General features: G+C 43.5%; 1 protein-coding gene and 1 non-coding gene across 3 annotated transcripts in view; both read right to left on the reverse strand.

Moving 5' to 3' along the window:
• MED12L (mediator complex subunit 12L) overlaps window positions 1-16792 on the reverse strand; it is a 535097-nt gene that overhangs the window by 204524 nt on the left and 313781 nt on the right. The gene's annotated exons all lie outside the window — the stretch shown is intronic.
• Window positions 16416-16552, reverse strand: LOC119938274. Its single transcript, XR_005454388.1, has one exon. It is a non-coding gene; the product is annotated as a small nucleolar RNA SNORA7 (small nucleolar RNA).

The following is a 16792-nucleotide window of genomic DNA, read 5'->3' on the forward strand; positions in this document are numbered from 1 at the left end:
AGCCCCATAGGCCAGGGGTGGCCATTTCTCCCTTGGAATTGGAACCAATAGGCAAAGGCATTAGCTTCACTCCAAAGCTTTTGGGGCAGAGCGGGTGGCTACAGTTTAACCACCCTACCTCCTGGAGCTAGGGGAGAAGCAGGGCTAAGTGGCCTGGGTCAGGAGACCCAGGTTCTAATCTTGGCTCTGCCACTTGCCTGCGGGGTGACCTTGGGTCAGTCACTTAACTTCTTTGCGTTTCAGTTTCCTCATCTATAAAATGGGGATCTGATACCTGCTCTCCCTCCTGCTTAGATAGAAAGCTCAATGTGATACAGGGAATAAGTCCAACCTGATTATCTTGTATCTATTGCAATGCTTAGTAAAGTGCTTGGCACATAGTAAAGACTTGACAAAAATAACACTATTATTATTGTTATTATCATCAACTAGAAAAGAATGAGAGATGACAGCTCCATTTGTTTTCCCTTGATGGGAGGCTACAATCCCTCTCCCCTTCAACAAGCTCAAGGGAAGGTCAGATACTCCTCTCATCCTGAGATAACTGCCAGTTACCCCAGGCAGCCCTGAGTTCCTCCATGAAAGAAGCTCTGTGATGGCCAGCTCCCCTGGTCCTCACACTTAAGAGGAAGTTGAGGAAGAATTGAAGAAAGTTACCCTGTGATGCCCCTCCCTAAGGGAAGGGCAAATACTTAGCTGAGCCAATCAGAGGGAAGGATTTGGAAGGAAGTAGGGAGGCCAGGTAGTTAGAGAAGAGTACCCTTGGCCATTGTGTAGGTGACAGGTTGTGAGCCATACACCTGGGACAGCAGGATACAAAGGCAGGCTCATGCTGTGATCCTGGACAAATACAGAGTGCAGGAAGACATCGGAGGTGACCCCTGGAAAGGGTTAGGATAGCTTGGAGGTTCAGGATCCAGTGGTTAGGATGCCGGAGGAGTGAGACTTCTGCCCCTGAAGGGGAGAAAGGGCATGGGGAAACCCAGCATCTGAAGCACACGGAATGGCTCTTTTCACTGAGCCATGCTGAAGCGTATCCAATCTTGGGAAAGATGGTTTGAACTGGAATTGTTTTCGATGTTAACAATTAAGAAAGTGTTAAACATTATTGTTATCTCTAATCTTAGCCTGTGGTAGGGGTTGCAAGAGAACCTCCAGGTGGTGGTGAGACTCATGGATCTGGGGAGCCATGGGGAGGGACTGTTTCGTCCGTGAGCTTCCTGTGGCCAGCCCCAGAAGGGGGTGGTAGACTAGTCTCCAGTGACCTCTTCACCTTTGGGAGACGTTTGGCCTTTAGTTGAAGGATGGTGGTAGCATTAGCAGGTAACAGGGATTTGGAGTGCAGGAAAGGTCTCTAAACCTACATTAGAAGAACTGGAGAACTGAAGGTCACTAGGACTCAGTGGAGGTTGACGGGTTTGAGTGATCCTAAAGTGAGTCTGGGGGGTCTTTTGGGATGGGAATTAGGGTTGAAAACCCCCAGTAATGTCACCAGTGCAGGTGAGAGTTTGGGATTCCCCACAGCCAGGTGGCTGAAGGGACATGGGGCCGCCATCTAGATCGGGGCTCGTGTGCAGTGGTAAATCTGGCTCTGTGGCCACTCGGTGCTCAGGAGAACAGCACGGAAAACAACTGGGTTAGCAGGGCTCACAGTACCACAATGGCTCCACTGCTTCAACTGCTGCCTCATCCCAGGAAGCTGCCCTGAGCAGACCAGGAGTGAAGCAGACAAATATCTCATCTTCACTTAGCTCCATGGGAATGGGAGAAGGGAATCAGCAAGAAGCAGCATGGCCTAATGGAAAAATAGGGGCCTGAGCATCAAACGACATTGGTTTCTAAGGCCAGCTTTGCCACATTCTTGCTAAGTGACCCTTGAGTAAGTCACTTAACTCCTCTGTGCCTCAGTTTCCTCAACTGTATATATGGGGATTCAATACCTATTCTTCCTACTTGGGCTGTGAGCCTCCTCTGAGACAGTGACTGTGTCTCACCTGATTAAGTTCTACCTAACCCAGTGTTTAGAACAGTATTTGATACACAGTGAGTGCTTGACAAATACCATAATAATAATAATGCTCTCTGGCTTGGCCCTAGAACTCAAAGAGGGTGAAAGAAATGGCAAAGGTAGTAGAGATGGCAATGAATGTCTGGCAGGGAAGTTGAGACCTTTACTCTCTCTCCCTTCCACCAATCACCTCATCCCATCTCACCTTCACCTGCCTCTCTCCCCTACACCTCCTATTCACCCACCACCCTTCCTTTTCCTCCCATTCCCCTACTCTCCTCCCTGAACCCCCAAGCCCTGGCCCCCTCAATACCCTGCACCAAATACACCCCCACATTTGAATGGAAAAGTTGGTTCCCACGCATGGAGTGCAGCAAGAGATTAGGTTTTAATGGCACCACAATTCATTCATTCAATCATATGTATTGAGCACTTACTGTGTGCAGAGCACTGTACTAAGCACTTAGCAATGAGAAAGAGATGTCATAATGGGAGAGATATTTTCCCCTCACACCCGATGTGCTAACGATCCTTCATCTGCAACGAAATAGACAATGTCTGGAAGATTCCTGTATGTTATACTCCAGTAAAGTAGGAGATTTAGTATTCATTGTGTAATAATGATAACGATAATAATTAAAAGTAATTGTGGTATTTGTTAAGCACCTACACTGTGCCAAGCACTGTACTATGCACTGGGGTACATACAAGATGATCAAGTCCCACGTGGGGCTCCCAGTCTAAGTAGGAGGTAAGACACTCATTGAGACCCCATTTGATAGATGAGGGAACTGAGGCACAGGGAAGTTAAGTGACTAGCCAACGGTCACACAGCAGACAAGTGGTGAGGCTGAGATTAGAACCCAGGTCCCCTGTCTTCCAGGTCCATGCTCTTTCCACTAGACCACACTGTTTGCTGCTGTTATAAAGGGAAATATTGGAAAAAGTACATTCTTTTACTCTCGTGGCTCAGCTTTATTTTCATTCCTGAGAAAATGGCTGTGATGTCTGCTTAAGCGCTTAGTAGTGTGCTCTGCACACAGTAAGCGCTCAATAAATACAATTGATTGATTGATAAACTGAGGATTTAGGAAACCACAGAGAAGTTAAGGAGCAGTGGGAGGTGGAAAAGGAATCATGATTGGAAGCCATAGACTCTACAGAGCCCCATTGGAGAGGGGAAGAAAGGAGAGATACCCCAAAGTCCATTGGGAATTCCAGCCAGCAGAAGAAAGGAGAAGGGAAAAGTAGGTAGAGGAGATCATCTTTGGCATAGACCCACTGGACATTAAAGAGATTTTCAAAACTACTGCTATTCTCTCTCTCTCTCTCTCTCTCTCTCTCTCTCTCTCTCCCCCCCCCCCCCACCCATTGCAGGTTGAAGGGGTCCTTGGAACATCTCATCCCAACCTTCCCTAGAATTTTAAAACCTCTTCCTTTACCTTTGAAGGAAAACAATGAAAAGACCCTGTCAGACCATCCCCTTTCCCCTTCAGCCCACTATATGCCCTCCACCTTCTCCTCACTGTCCCCTGACAGAGCTGCCTATGTGGTGCTTCTGCCCCTCACCCTCTAACACCCGGCCCTACGCAGAATGATTTTGCACTTATGTCTACTGAGGAAGGATATTTCCCTTCCCCACAGGATGACAGGGGTGAGGCCAGAGGTGCGCCCCAGGGCTCCTAATCATGAAATATCTATGGGGCAACATCTAGTACACGATCCTGGTAATGCCTCAGACTTTTTGCCCAACGTAGCTCTGGTGAACCATGCAGCTGGATCTCTGCCTGGCCAGATTAGATCAAACTCCAATATGCTTTCATCAAAGAAACTTTAGAATTCCAATGCAAGTCACATTGTTGAGAAGGTTTGCCTGCATTAAAATTAAACTTTGGCTTTATTAATCCAACATACTTGTAAAAAAAAAAAGCTTCCCCATGTTGAAGAGAGTAAAATTGTCTGAGCTATTAATACGTCATTTAATTGCAGATTAAAAAAAAACCAAACAGGTTCACCTTTAAATAATTTGAACAGTAATAAAGTTATGGGTTGGTTTTGAGTTGCTCTTTTCATCAAAGCATACATTTATTTCACTTTCGTGACTAAACGTGTACTGCTTCCCTTTTTTTTTTTATAATGTTGGGCAAGACCAGCTTTAACAAGCTTCAACTGGCATGGGGTGTTTCAAGATTAATGCATAAGGGATTTCTGATGTTAACTTTTTCCTTACCAGGACTAATTTGCATTGAGAGGCTGGGAAGCACTTGTGATATACCATGCACAATGTTGTTATACACCCTAACAATTCAGGAGGTTCAGCAAGGTTTTGAAAAGTAGGCACAACTCAATTCCTCCCTCCAGGAAGGCAAGATAGACCAACTGCAAACAAAGGGCATAAACCACAGTCCTCTTGGAGTTCCTTTCAGGACTCAGCTGCCAAAGGGAAGTGGGGAATACTTTAAGCCTGACTTGAACATTTCCATTAGATGACTCGTGCTGGGAAACAAGTGAAGAACGTCTCCTGACCATACGCTAAAGTGGGCTTAGACTATCCAAGTTTACCTTGAAGTTGCTTACTGAATTCCTGACAAGAATACTCCAAACCTCTAAAAACAAACAAAAAGCCTCAAAGACAATTATGTTCCTGGAAATGTGCTGCTTAATTTTGGGGGCAATGAATTGACTGGAAGAAATACCTTGCCCTCCTCCCTCTAGACTGCAAAGATCCAAGGCAGCACTCGTTCAAAATCAGCATCAGCATTCATTCATTCAATCGTATTTATTGAGTGCTTCCTGTGTGCAGAGCACTGTACTAAGCACTTGGGAAGTACAAGTTGGCAACATATAGAGACAGTCCCTACCCAACAATGGGCTCACGGTCTAGAAGAGCAGCAGCCTTTAAACTGCATGTATGCACCACGTCACCAATAACACTGACTCCTCCCAAATGGAAAAGCCACTCAACAACCTGAGTGAATCAATAACCACCCAATGGTTAGGAATCTGCTTCAATGGACTTTTAAGAGTTAATCTACATCTCAATAAATCAATCTTATTCAATCAATCTTACGTAATGAGCCTTGACTGTGTATAGACCACTGTATTAAATTTCAAAACATGATCTTCTCAATAGCCACAAGCCCCTGGAGAGTCACGGTCACCTCAGGTCCTGCACAGGTCCAGGGTAAAGACTCAGATCTATAGTTCATTCATTCATTCATTCAATCGTATTTATTGAGTGCTTACTGTGTGCAGGGCACTGTACATCCTGTGTTCACACCTGAGGTCAGCATCAATTTTGGATTAAGGAACAATGGACACCTGATGATGTGTATTTATTGAGTGGCCCCATGTGGGACATGGACTGTGTCCATCCTGATTACTTTGCATCTACCTCAGGGCTTAGAATAGTGCCTGGCACATAGTAAGTGCTTAACAAATGCCATTTAAAAAAAAAACCTTACTGGGTACAGAGCACTTGTACCTAAGTGCTTGGGAGAGTATAACAGATTTGATAGACACATTGCCTGCCTACAAGGAGCTCACAGTCTCCACTTGGCAAACCTGCAGAACTTGAACTAACTTATATATAAGGAGCAGTGGGAGGAGGAAGATGAATCATGATTGGAAGCCACAGAGCTCCACTGGAGAGTGGCAGAGAGGAAAGATGCCCCAAAGTCCACTGGGGGGGTCCCAGCCAGCAGAAGAGAGGACACTGGAAAAGCAGAGAGAGGAGACTCATCTTTATCAAGCATAGCTTGGGGTTAAGATGATATTTTTCTAGGATTTATTTTTCAGATTCTTCTTTTGTCTCTTCTCATCAACATCAACAAAGGAGTCATATACCTAATATTGAAAAAACATTCATTTTTGTAAAGTTCCTTTCTTTACCAAATGTACCAGACCATGAATTGTTAACTGGTTTTTAGAAGAGGCATGAGAAGGTCTCTGTTAAAGAGATTAACAGAGTGGGAAGAGTGGTTGATTCTTGTTCATGTCTAAATAGCATAACTGGTGTCTGAAGGCAAAAAACAAAAATGAGATATATTGTTTTAAGGTATTGGGTTTTTTTAGGCTTATATATTTCTCCATATATAATCTAACATTTTCTAAAAGATCATATATTCATTCATTCATTCAATAACATTTATTGAACACTTACTGTGTGCAGAGCACTGTACTAAGCGCTTGGGAAGTACAAGTCAGCAACATATAGAGACGGTCCCTACCCAAAAATGGGCTCATATATCTGACAATTCAATGCAGTCTCTGATAATCTGGAAGTTGTATTCTTAAAGAACCCCATATTATTGTTATCATTATTCATATTTTTAAGCACTTAGTACATGTCAAAGACCATTCTAAGCACTGAGGTAAATACAACTTTATCAGGTTGGATACAGTTCCTGACCCACATGGAGCTCACAGTCAAAGTAAGAAAAATGAATCAAAATTAAAAGAAAGCAATAAAAAAAATCAAGTCACTGACTAGTACACGTTTCTTGATGGATTCTGCATGTACACCAGCACACAACCACTTTTTTCAATATTACTGTGTTCTATCTAGACAAGTGTGCATGCTGGGATATTGGAAAAAAATGGTTGTATGCATGCAGAGTCTATCTAGAAACGGGTACTCTTCAGTGACTTTTCCTTTGATTTTTGATTCATTTTGATTAGATTTTGATTGATTGATAAACTGCCAGCCTGTTGCAGGTAGGGTACATGTCTATCAACTCTGTTATACTGTACTCTCCCAAGCACTTTCAGAGTCTACTGCACATAGTAAGTACTCAATAAACAAAATTGATTGATTGATAGATTGATTGAACACACACATTAGGGTACAATTCCATCCCTCAAAATATCTGGGATATGATATCCTGGATTGTTGGGATTTCATTTAGGCAAAAACACCGCGTCGACCCCTAGAGGTCCCTGAGAGTTCCAGGATCCTGTGAAATTAGAAATTATTGTTCCTTTGACTCAACCTTCAGACCAGATTTCACATACATTGAGTGATGAGAGTGCATGCTCATAGAAATACCAGGCACCTGAACTGTTTTATGGTTTTGGTTGAATTATGAAGGCCTTCAGGATCATCCAAAATAAGTGGTTCTTAATGAAAGGTTTTATTAATTTGAGATTAAAAGGAGCTGGAATAATTCTATCATTCCGTAAGACTGTTCAGCGAAGGAATCAATCAAGCAGCGGTATTTATTGAGCACTCACTGTATGCAGAGCACTGCACTAAGCACTTGGGAGAATAAACTATGGTTGGTAGATACGATCCCCTGCCTTCAAGGGGCTTGGCCACTTGCTTAAAAAGCAGAAGTGTGGTCTCTAATAGGTTCTTTTTTTAGGCCTTATTGGTTTCAAACACTTTTCACAGTGCTCTGCATAGAGTAAGTGCTCAATAAATACAATTTTTTAATCTGTACAAGGATGGTCAGACGTGTGTCATGAAGGAGACTCCTGGATGTTTCAGAGACATTTGGGCTGGGATTTCAAAAAGAGTTAAACCAAGGGAGCAGGCTCTGTGTCTCAGAATGTTAGCAGAGGGGCTGTTTTCCAGTTTTAAATGGTTATGTGACCAAAAAATATGATTTTCATCTTCAAGAGAAGCTGGTTGGTCCAAAACAAGCCTTTGTGTTGTCTTCTAGAAACTACATTAACCTCACGGGTTCAAGTTAAAAGTCTTGTATTTCTCCAATGTCAGATCATCATCATCATCATTTAAAATGCACACTCACACACCCATTCATAACTCCCCCATATAGAGCAGCAGCCCATAGAAGAGATAGGGAAGGTAAGCTACAGCAATGCATACCTTGATTCTTTCCTCCCCAGGCTTTACACAAACCTACTGGTATTTAAGGTACTACTAAGCCACTGCTCCCCCCAGGTGAATCACTGTCTGAGTCCTGAGTTAGTGTTCCTTTAGGATCAGGAAATGAGCTTCTAAGGCTGCAAATCTCACCTCCTCTTACAGGTGAGTCATTTCAATTAGTGAGAGAGCTAGCTGGTTCACAGGCTCCAGATCAGGGGGATTCTGTGTCTTTGGAAGGCGGACCCCTGAGAGCAGTGGGGCAAAGGGGTCCCTGCCTTTCCTGGAAGGGAAGAAAACATGATTCTTCTGCATACTTTACTGGAAAAGCTACTCTTCTCCCCGTAAAAGTTTGAAGGTCACTCTTAAGAAGTAGAGTCGAGGAGCCCTGCGAATGGACAGTCACAATGACAGGTAAGTGATTGCTCAAAATGGGTTAGGGAAGGTCCAAAATTACCGGGGTAGAAGAGCTGACTGAAAACATCGACAACTTTTTTTTTTTTATTTGAGCTCAGGCAGAAAACTGGGAGTTAAATGTCAGCATGGGAGGAAAAAAATTAGTTCAACCTGAAAGCTAAAAAAGGCGTTAAAGAGACAAGCGCACTCTTCGCAGGATTTTACAGTTTTCAATTCAGGGAAAACCACAGAGCCATTGAAAATGTAAACTGCACATTGAGTTCTCAAAAGGAGAATAAATAGGCTGGGAAATCATGTCGCCTAATGGTTGTTTTCGGGAAGCTTCTCTAAAACAGTTTGATCATTTCTGCATAAAATGACATTCTAGGGAAAAAACAAATTCATTCTACAGTGTACAAATCCGATTTATTTAAAATGAAATGACAAGGGTTTTGAGCATTTTGGAAGGTCTTTTCTTGGAGGGATTTTTTTCTCCTTTCAATAAAGAATATCATTCTTTTAATTATACCACAAAGAGCAGGGTAATCCTCATTCAGATTCTTGAGAGATCATGTTCAAACATGTCAGGTAAGAGTCACTGGGAAAATTATATGTCTAACAAACAACTTGGCAACTGTATTACGTTGTACATTTCGAAAAAAGTCAGTGAAGTAATTTCAGTGAGTACACTCGATTTCTTCCTAAAAACAGCAAGCCACCTCATACTCGATTTTAGAAAGGGCCGTTCCAAGTTACTATTAGGGAATTGAAACTCAGCAAGGCTAAAACTTCTGTAAGTTTTTTTTTTAATCATAGAGGAGAAGCAATAACATTCTGCCCTATCTTTAACCCTTAGCCTAGTTTGAATTATGTTTGTCAAGCATTTTGAAGATGTAGTTACCCTATAATTCAAGGACTGTTTTCCTGTGAAACCCTCAAAAATTCTTACTGCAAAAGTCCCAATTCCGTGTGCCTGAGCACAGGAGCTGCTTCGACAACGCTCCTGACCGAGCCCAAACAGGATGGTGTCGCCGCAAGGATGTGGTCTAATTCCCTATCAGTGTCCTAGCCCAAACATGTACTGAAAATTCACATTCCTTTACCACAACTGGATCAGAACCAATAGGAGAAATGTGAGATCAATCAAGTAACCGTATTTATTGAGTGCTTACTGTGTGCAGAGCACTATACCAAGAGTTTGGGAGAGTACAATATAATAATACAACAGACACATTTGATGAAAAATGGCCCCAAAATACAGAAAAAATGATGACTGGAATCAAACAGAAGGATGAATGAATGGGGCAACTGGGGGCGGAGGGGATGGGTGGAGGCATCTGGTAGAATGTTTGTCTTTTCACTCTATTTTTTACTCTCACACAGAAAGAACAGTCAATGCAATTTGACAAGATGGGGAAAGAGGGTTGACTCTTACTCTAGAATACTGAGTACATGGTCCCAGTAGAGGTAAAAGCTCAGGGCAATTCTAGTTAGGGCTCGAAACCATTTCAGTGAGATTCCAGACATCTTATGGGGGCTCTTGTTTTCTTATGATTCCTCTGCTGCCGAAACTTTTCCCTCCTTCTGCCATGAAGTGTGGTCATGACTCAGAAGGTAATCCTTATTTCACTTTCAGTATTCACCCCCAAGAATATTTTAAATACAATCAACTAGAGATTTCAGTATGTCTGCTTCCACGTATGGGTACCAGGAAGGATAAGGAGGTGGGACGGGCAGGGGAGTGAGAGAGCAGTTTGGCTAGTTACCCAGCCAGGGAGGGTGTGTACTGGGAAGGGAGAGGATGTGGCAGCTTGCAGATCAAATTAGGCCACCTCTTAAAGAGATACCAAGAGAGATTGTATATTTACTTCTAAAGCTGGAGGCCTGGGAGCCAGGGATAGTATCAGGCAGAAAGGCCAGGGACAAGACTGAGTTACTTTTGTTTATGGAAGTAAGGAGCCCTGATTTTCTAATGTGGCTGACCAGTTGAGAAGTGTTTTTGGAACCAGGCAGTGCAGTTGTAGTAGAGGGAAGAGGGAGAGGGGAAGAGACAGAGACTGAGGATGGCGAAGGCTGAGTTTGAGTACAGACAGAACTACCTAATGACAACCTTTACTTTTGAATCTTGGGTCAAGACAAAGACCGAAGTCCACAAATGCCTTCAAACAGCAGATCATAGATATTATGAGAAGCAGCATGGCATAATGGATAGACCATGGGCCTAGGAATCAGAGGGACCTGGATTCTAATTCCACTCCACCACTTGTCTGTTGTGTGACCTTGGGTATGTCACTCACATCTCCGTACCTCATCTGTAAAATGGAGATTAAGACTGGGAGCCCCATCTGGGACGTCGACTGTGTCCAACCTGATTACCTTATATCTACCCCAGTACTTAGAACTGTGCTTGGCACGTAGTAAGCGCTAAACAAATACCATAAATACACACACATACACACACACACATATGTATATGTGTATATATATAGAACAGGCCTTTCCTTCCACAGCAAAGACTTCCTTTTCCTAAGCATGGTAAGAGAATATGGGAAGCAGTGTGGCCTCATGGGATGAGCACGAGCCTGGGAGTCAGAGGACCTTGGTTCTAATGCCGGCTATACCATGTACCTTCTGTGTGACCTTGGGCAAGTCATTTAATTTCCCGCATCTGCAAAATGGAAAGTCAATGCCTATTCTCCCTCCTAATTAGACTGAGAGCACCATAGGAGACCTGATTATCTTTTATCTATTCAAGTGCTTAGCATAGTGCTTGGCACACAGTAAGAATTTAACAAATACACAATTGTCATCAATTATTACTATTAGAAAAGCATGTTCCTTCGGCCTTGGTTTCAAAGGGATGGGGCTTTGGCACAGAGCACACATGCACATTCTTTGGACTATTTATCAAAGGAATGACTTCCCGAAGCTTGACATGGAGTCAAACCGGGAAACTTAGCCAATTGTATACTAATGAACGAAAACCAAAAACCAAATCCCCTCAAAACATGTTTTTTATTCCAATTTGCCAAAGGCAGAAACATGTTAAATTATATGGTGCTATCTCACCCCGCCCAAATATGAAATATCCAGGAATACGTGGGCTTTGTGGAACACCAGGTCCAATATGGGAAGGCTTTGATTGGTTAACAACAAAGAATCCAAAATGCCCATTATCATCATCCATCAAAAAGTAATTTTTTGAAGGGATATGATACTGACATAGGCACTAAAGTTCTGTGAAAGAGCCTCTAGTTTAGTGATTAATCGGTACTAGTTAAGGGCTGTAATTAGAGCTTGGATTAGGCTGTAAGTAAAAAGTAAAACCCAAGTCACTCCCGCTGAAAAGTGACAGAACCCTAAAAATTTCCTACTGCATATAATTTCAGGTGGCTCCTTAATATATATCCAGATCCCCTTTACATAGAAGGGACAAACACAACATATTTAATTGTCCCAAGACTTAAAAATTGCCCCTCCATTGCAGTCCATAACTTCTGAGGACCATATCTTCCTCAATGAGAAGACCTTAAGAGAACCAGCATGGCCTACTGGAAATAGCATGTGCCTGGGAGTCAGAGGACCTGGATTCTAATCCTGTCGCTGCCAAATGCTTGCTGTGTGCCCTTGGGCAAATCACTTAACTTCTCTGTGCCTCAGTTCTCCTTGTCTCCCTCCTACTTAGTCTGTGAGCTCCATGTGGAACAGGGAATGTATCCAACTTATTTCACTTGCATCTACCCCAATGCTTAGAGCAGTGTTTGATACATAGTAAGAGTTTAACAAATACTAAAGAAAACAAACAAAAACCTATCAAAAATATCCAAATACCATGTGTAAAAAGGGAACAATCTGAGGGAAGCAATGTGGCTTAGTTGAAAGAGCATGGGCTTGGGAGTCAGAGGGCCTGGGTTCTAATCCAGGCTCCGCCACTTGTCTGCTGTGTGACCTTGGGCAAATCACTTAACTTCTCAGTGACATCATCTGTAAAATGGAGATTAAGACTGTGAGCCTCATGTGGGACATGCACTGTGTCCAACCTCATTAGATTGTATCTACCCCAGGGCTTAATACAGTGCCTGGCACATAGTAAGTGCTTAACAAATACAACAAAGAATATGGAAATGTAGTTTTTTCTTGTCATTCATAGCATTCGTTTAAAAATGATGGTAGTTGTTAAGCACTTACTATGCGCCAAGCACTGTTTTAAGCAATAGGGTAAATGCAAAGTTATCAGGTTGTCCCACGTGGGGCTCACAGCCTTAATCCACTTTTTCAGATGAGGTACCTGAAGCCCAGGGAAATTAAGTGACTTGCCCAAAGTAACACAGCTGATAAGTGGAAGATCTGGGAGTAAAATGCATGACCTCTGACAGCCTACGTTCTTTCCACTAGGCCATGCTGCTTCTCAGCACCACCATCCTCTCTGGCTCAAAAGCCTGTAACTTTGGCATTTTCAACCATTCATCTCTCTCATTCAAACCACATACTCAATCTATCACTAAATCTTGTCAGTTCAATCTTCACAACATCGCTAAAATTTGTCTTTCCTCTCCATCCAAACTTCTACCCAGTTAATCCAAGCGTTTATCCCATCCTGCCTTGACTACTACTGCATCAGCCTCCTTGCTTCCTGTCTCTCCCCACACCAGTCCACACTTAACTCTGCTGCCCGGATCATTTAAAAAAAAAATCAGTCCATGTTTCCCCTCTCTTCAAGCATCTCCAATGGTTGCTGATTCACCTCAGCTTCAAAAAGAAACTCCTTACCATTAGCTTTAAAGCATTCAATCAGCTTTCCCCTTCCTAGTTTACCTCACTGATTACCTACAATAATCCAGCATGTTCACTTTGTTTTTCCAACACCAAACTATTCACTTTACCTAAATCTTTTCTATCTCACCCCCAATTCCTTCCTGATTTCGAGCCTCTAGCCTGGAACTCCCTACCCCTTCATATCCATCAGACAATCACTCTCCGCACTTTCAAAGTCTTATTAAAAGCACATCTCCTCCAAGAAGGCCTTCTCTGACTAAACTCTCATTTGCCCTAATCCCTTTCCCTTCTGCATTATCCTTGCACTTGGATTTGTACCACTTATTCACCCCACCCTCGGCCCCACAGACTTCAGTACGTATCCATAATTTATTTTAATGTCTGTCTCCCCCTTCAGACCGCAAGCCCCTTGTGGGTAGGGAACATGACTACCAACTCTGATATACTGTACTCTCCCAAGTGCTTAGAATAGTGCTCTGCACATAGTATGCACTCAATAAGCACGATTGATTGACTGACGGTCCTTTCTAAAGGAATGATCCTCTAGTGTATGTGTAGAGTAGATGTCCCATATTTTTCATGGCCTAGTTTCCCTTCAGCTGTGACAAGACACAAATGCAGACACAGCAAATTATCTGTCAACAAGCATGTTTGTTTACATGGGAGCTGCTCTATATAAGCATCTCAAGAGGTTGCTTTCCTGATTCCTATCAAGAAGGGACAATTTGTCCTTAGTTGAACTGTGCATAGAGTCAAAGTGAGCTATGTTTTGGTGTGTTCCTCTTGATTTCAGATACCCCAACAGAACTTGTTTTAAGTTAGCTCCACTTTAATATCTCACTACTCTCAATTTCCAAGCCCATAAAACTAAATGGAGTTTCAAGCTAAATTAAACTGGGTTGGAACCTTAGAAAACCATGAGGCAATGAAAAATCCGGTGACTAGAGTTTGGTGATTTCAAGCTGACTGGAGTGGGAGTACAAAGAAACATGACTCCACTGCCCTGAGACCCTCACTTTTTTGGGGGGTGGTCCTGGGGAGCTGGGCTGGGGATCCCCTCCTGGATAAGGAGTGCATAGTTTGCTGCCAGCCAGATAAAAACAGAAGCAGAAATCCTTACCACTGGCTGTAAAACATTCAATCACCTTTTGCCCCCTCCTATCTTATCTTGCTGATCCTACTACAACCCAGCAGGTGTAGTTTGCTCCCCTATACCAACCAACTCACTATACCTTGATCTCATCTATCTGGGAACAAGGGTTCTGTTTCTGTTTATTGCTAAAAAGCATCCTGGGAAATAGAGTGACAGGCCTGTAGGTCTGGGGCAGGAGAATCTGGGAGGCAAGAATCTTCCCCTCAACCCTCTCCATACCTTCCCTGACCAGGGTGTGGATAAAAACAATAACAATAATTAATAATGATTTTGGTACTTGTTATGTGCTTACTACATGCCAAGTGCTGTTCTAAATGCTGGGGTAGATACAAGTTATGCTGGTTGGACACAGATCCTGTCCCACATGGGGCTCACAGTCTTAATCCCCATTTTATAGATCAGCTAACTGAGGCCCAGAAAAGTTATGACTTTCCCAAGGTCACACAGCAGCCACATGGGGGAGTCAGGATTAGAACACATGTCCTTCTGCCTCCCTGGCCCGTGCTCTACCCACTAAGAGAAGCTTACATCACAGGGGTCCCGCCCCCAAATTTACCTGACTATAAGCTTGTTGTGGGCAGACAGAATGTCTACCAACTCTATTATTCTTTACTCTCCCAAATGCTTAGCACAGTGTTCTGCACAAAGTAAGCATTCAATAAATACAATTAACAATAATAATAATAATGATGGTATTTGTTAAGCACTTACTATGTGTGAAGCACTGTTCTAAGCACTGGGGGGATATAAGGTGATCAGTTTGTCCCACGTGGGGCTCACAGTCTTAATCCCCATTTTATAGATGAAGTAACTGAGGTACAGAGAAGTTAAGTGACTTGCCCAAAGCCACACATCTGACTGTCCCACGTGGAGCTCACAGTCTTAATCCCCATTTTACAGATGAGGTAACTTGCCCAAAGTCACACAGCTGACAAGTGGCAGAGCTGGGATTAGAACACATGACCTCTGACTCCCAAGCCCCTGCTCCTTCCATTGAGCCAGTTGCCCTGCCCCTAAGGTAGACATAATAGTTGTGGTATTTATTACGTGCTTACTATGTGCCAAGCACTGTACTAAGAACTGGCAGAGATACAAGATAATCAGGACCCACATAGGACTCACAGTCTAACTAACTTCTTCAAGTGACTTTTGTCTAAGATAAGAGACAAATGAAGTAGGTGGGCCAAAATAGGTAATTGAGATTAGTTATTGTGTGAAAGGTAAAGACAATAAAAATAATTGTGGTATTTAAGCACTAACTAAGCTCCAAGCACCATAATGATGGTGTTTGTTAAATCGTAGTATGTGTCAAGCACTGTTCTAACTGCTAGGGTAGATACAAGATAATCTGGTTGGACACAGTCCCTCTCCCCCATGGAACTCACAGTCTTCATCCCCATTTTACAGACAAAATAAATGAGGCACAGAGAAGTTAAGTGACTTGCTCAAAGTCACACAGCAGACAAGTGGCAGTGATGGGATTAGAACTTAGGTCCTTCTGACTCCCAGACCTGTGCTAAGTGCCGGGGTAGATACTAGATAATAAGGTCCCACTTGGGCTCACAGTCCGCCAGTGAGGAAACTGAGGCACAGAGAAGTTAAGTCATACAGCGGGTACGTGGTGGAGCTGGGATCAGATCCCAGATCCTCTGACTCCTAAGCCCGTGCTCTTTCCACTAGACCATGCTGCTTTTCAACGTGAAATAACCGGACAGGGCAAGCCCGACCACCCAACCAATATTTTTTAAGATCAGGCTGTGCAGACCTACATAAAGAATGCACGTCATAGCCCCAAATCTCAATGCTGAGCCTGCCTCCCTGACTGATAAGGGCTTTCTAGCTTTTCCACTCTTCCTTCCCAGCCCGATTCTCCACACCTGCTGCCAGTCTGACTGGTTTGAAGGCAGCCCCTGAGGTGAGGAGACAAGGTTGGGGTGGTGGGGGGTTGCACAGGGTCACAAGCCCCATGTCAAAGGTCTCAATCAGCTGGACTCCTGGGCCAGGCAAAAGGGACCAGCCCTGGGCCCAGTCCAAGTTGGGGAGAAAGGACTTGTCTTATTCTGTCATCTCCGACCCATAGCGACACCATGGACACATCTTCCCCAGAATGCCTCACCTCCATCTGCAATTGTTCTGGTAGTGTTTTCTTGGTAAAAATATGGGCATGGTTTACCATTGCCTCCTTCCATGCAGTAAACTTGAGTCTCCACCCTCAACTCTCTCCCACACAGCTGCTGCCCAGCACAGAGGAGTCGACTTGTAGCAGAACGTTTTCCCTTACTAGCCACTGGCCAAGGTAGAAATGGAATGGGTATGCCTCTGCATGACTCTCCCTCCCATAGTCGAGACTGGTAGAGTACTGGAAACTCTCCAGGTGCGACCCTGAGAGGGTGAGAAAGGACTAGGAAACATGAAACTCTATAACAGGGCCACAGTCCCGATCCTTAAATTATTCCTCCCTCACCTCTCACTTAGATGGTAGACTCTTTGTGGGCGGATACTGTGTCTTTTGTTTCTGTTGTGTTATCCTAAGCACTTAGTATAGTGCATCCCACCATTATAATAAACACCATTAACAGTCCTGCCCCTCTGCCCCATTCCAGACCAAGATGGTGAAGCATTGGTCTTTGGG

Source organism: Tachyglossus aculeatus, chromosome 1 (genome assembly GCF_015852505.1).
Source record: "Tachyglossus aculeatus isolate mTacAcu1 chromosome 1, mTacAcu1.pri, whole genome shotgun sequence".
NCBI lineage: Eukaryota > Metazoa > Chordata > Mammalia > Monotremata > Tachyglossidae > Tachyglossus > Tachyglossus aculeatus.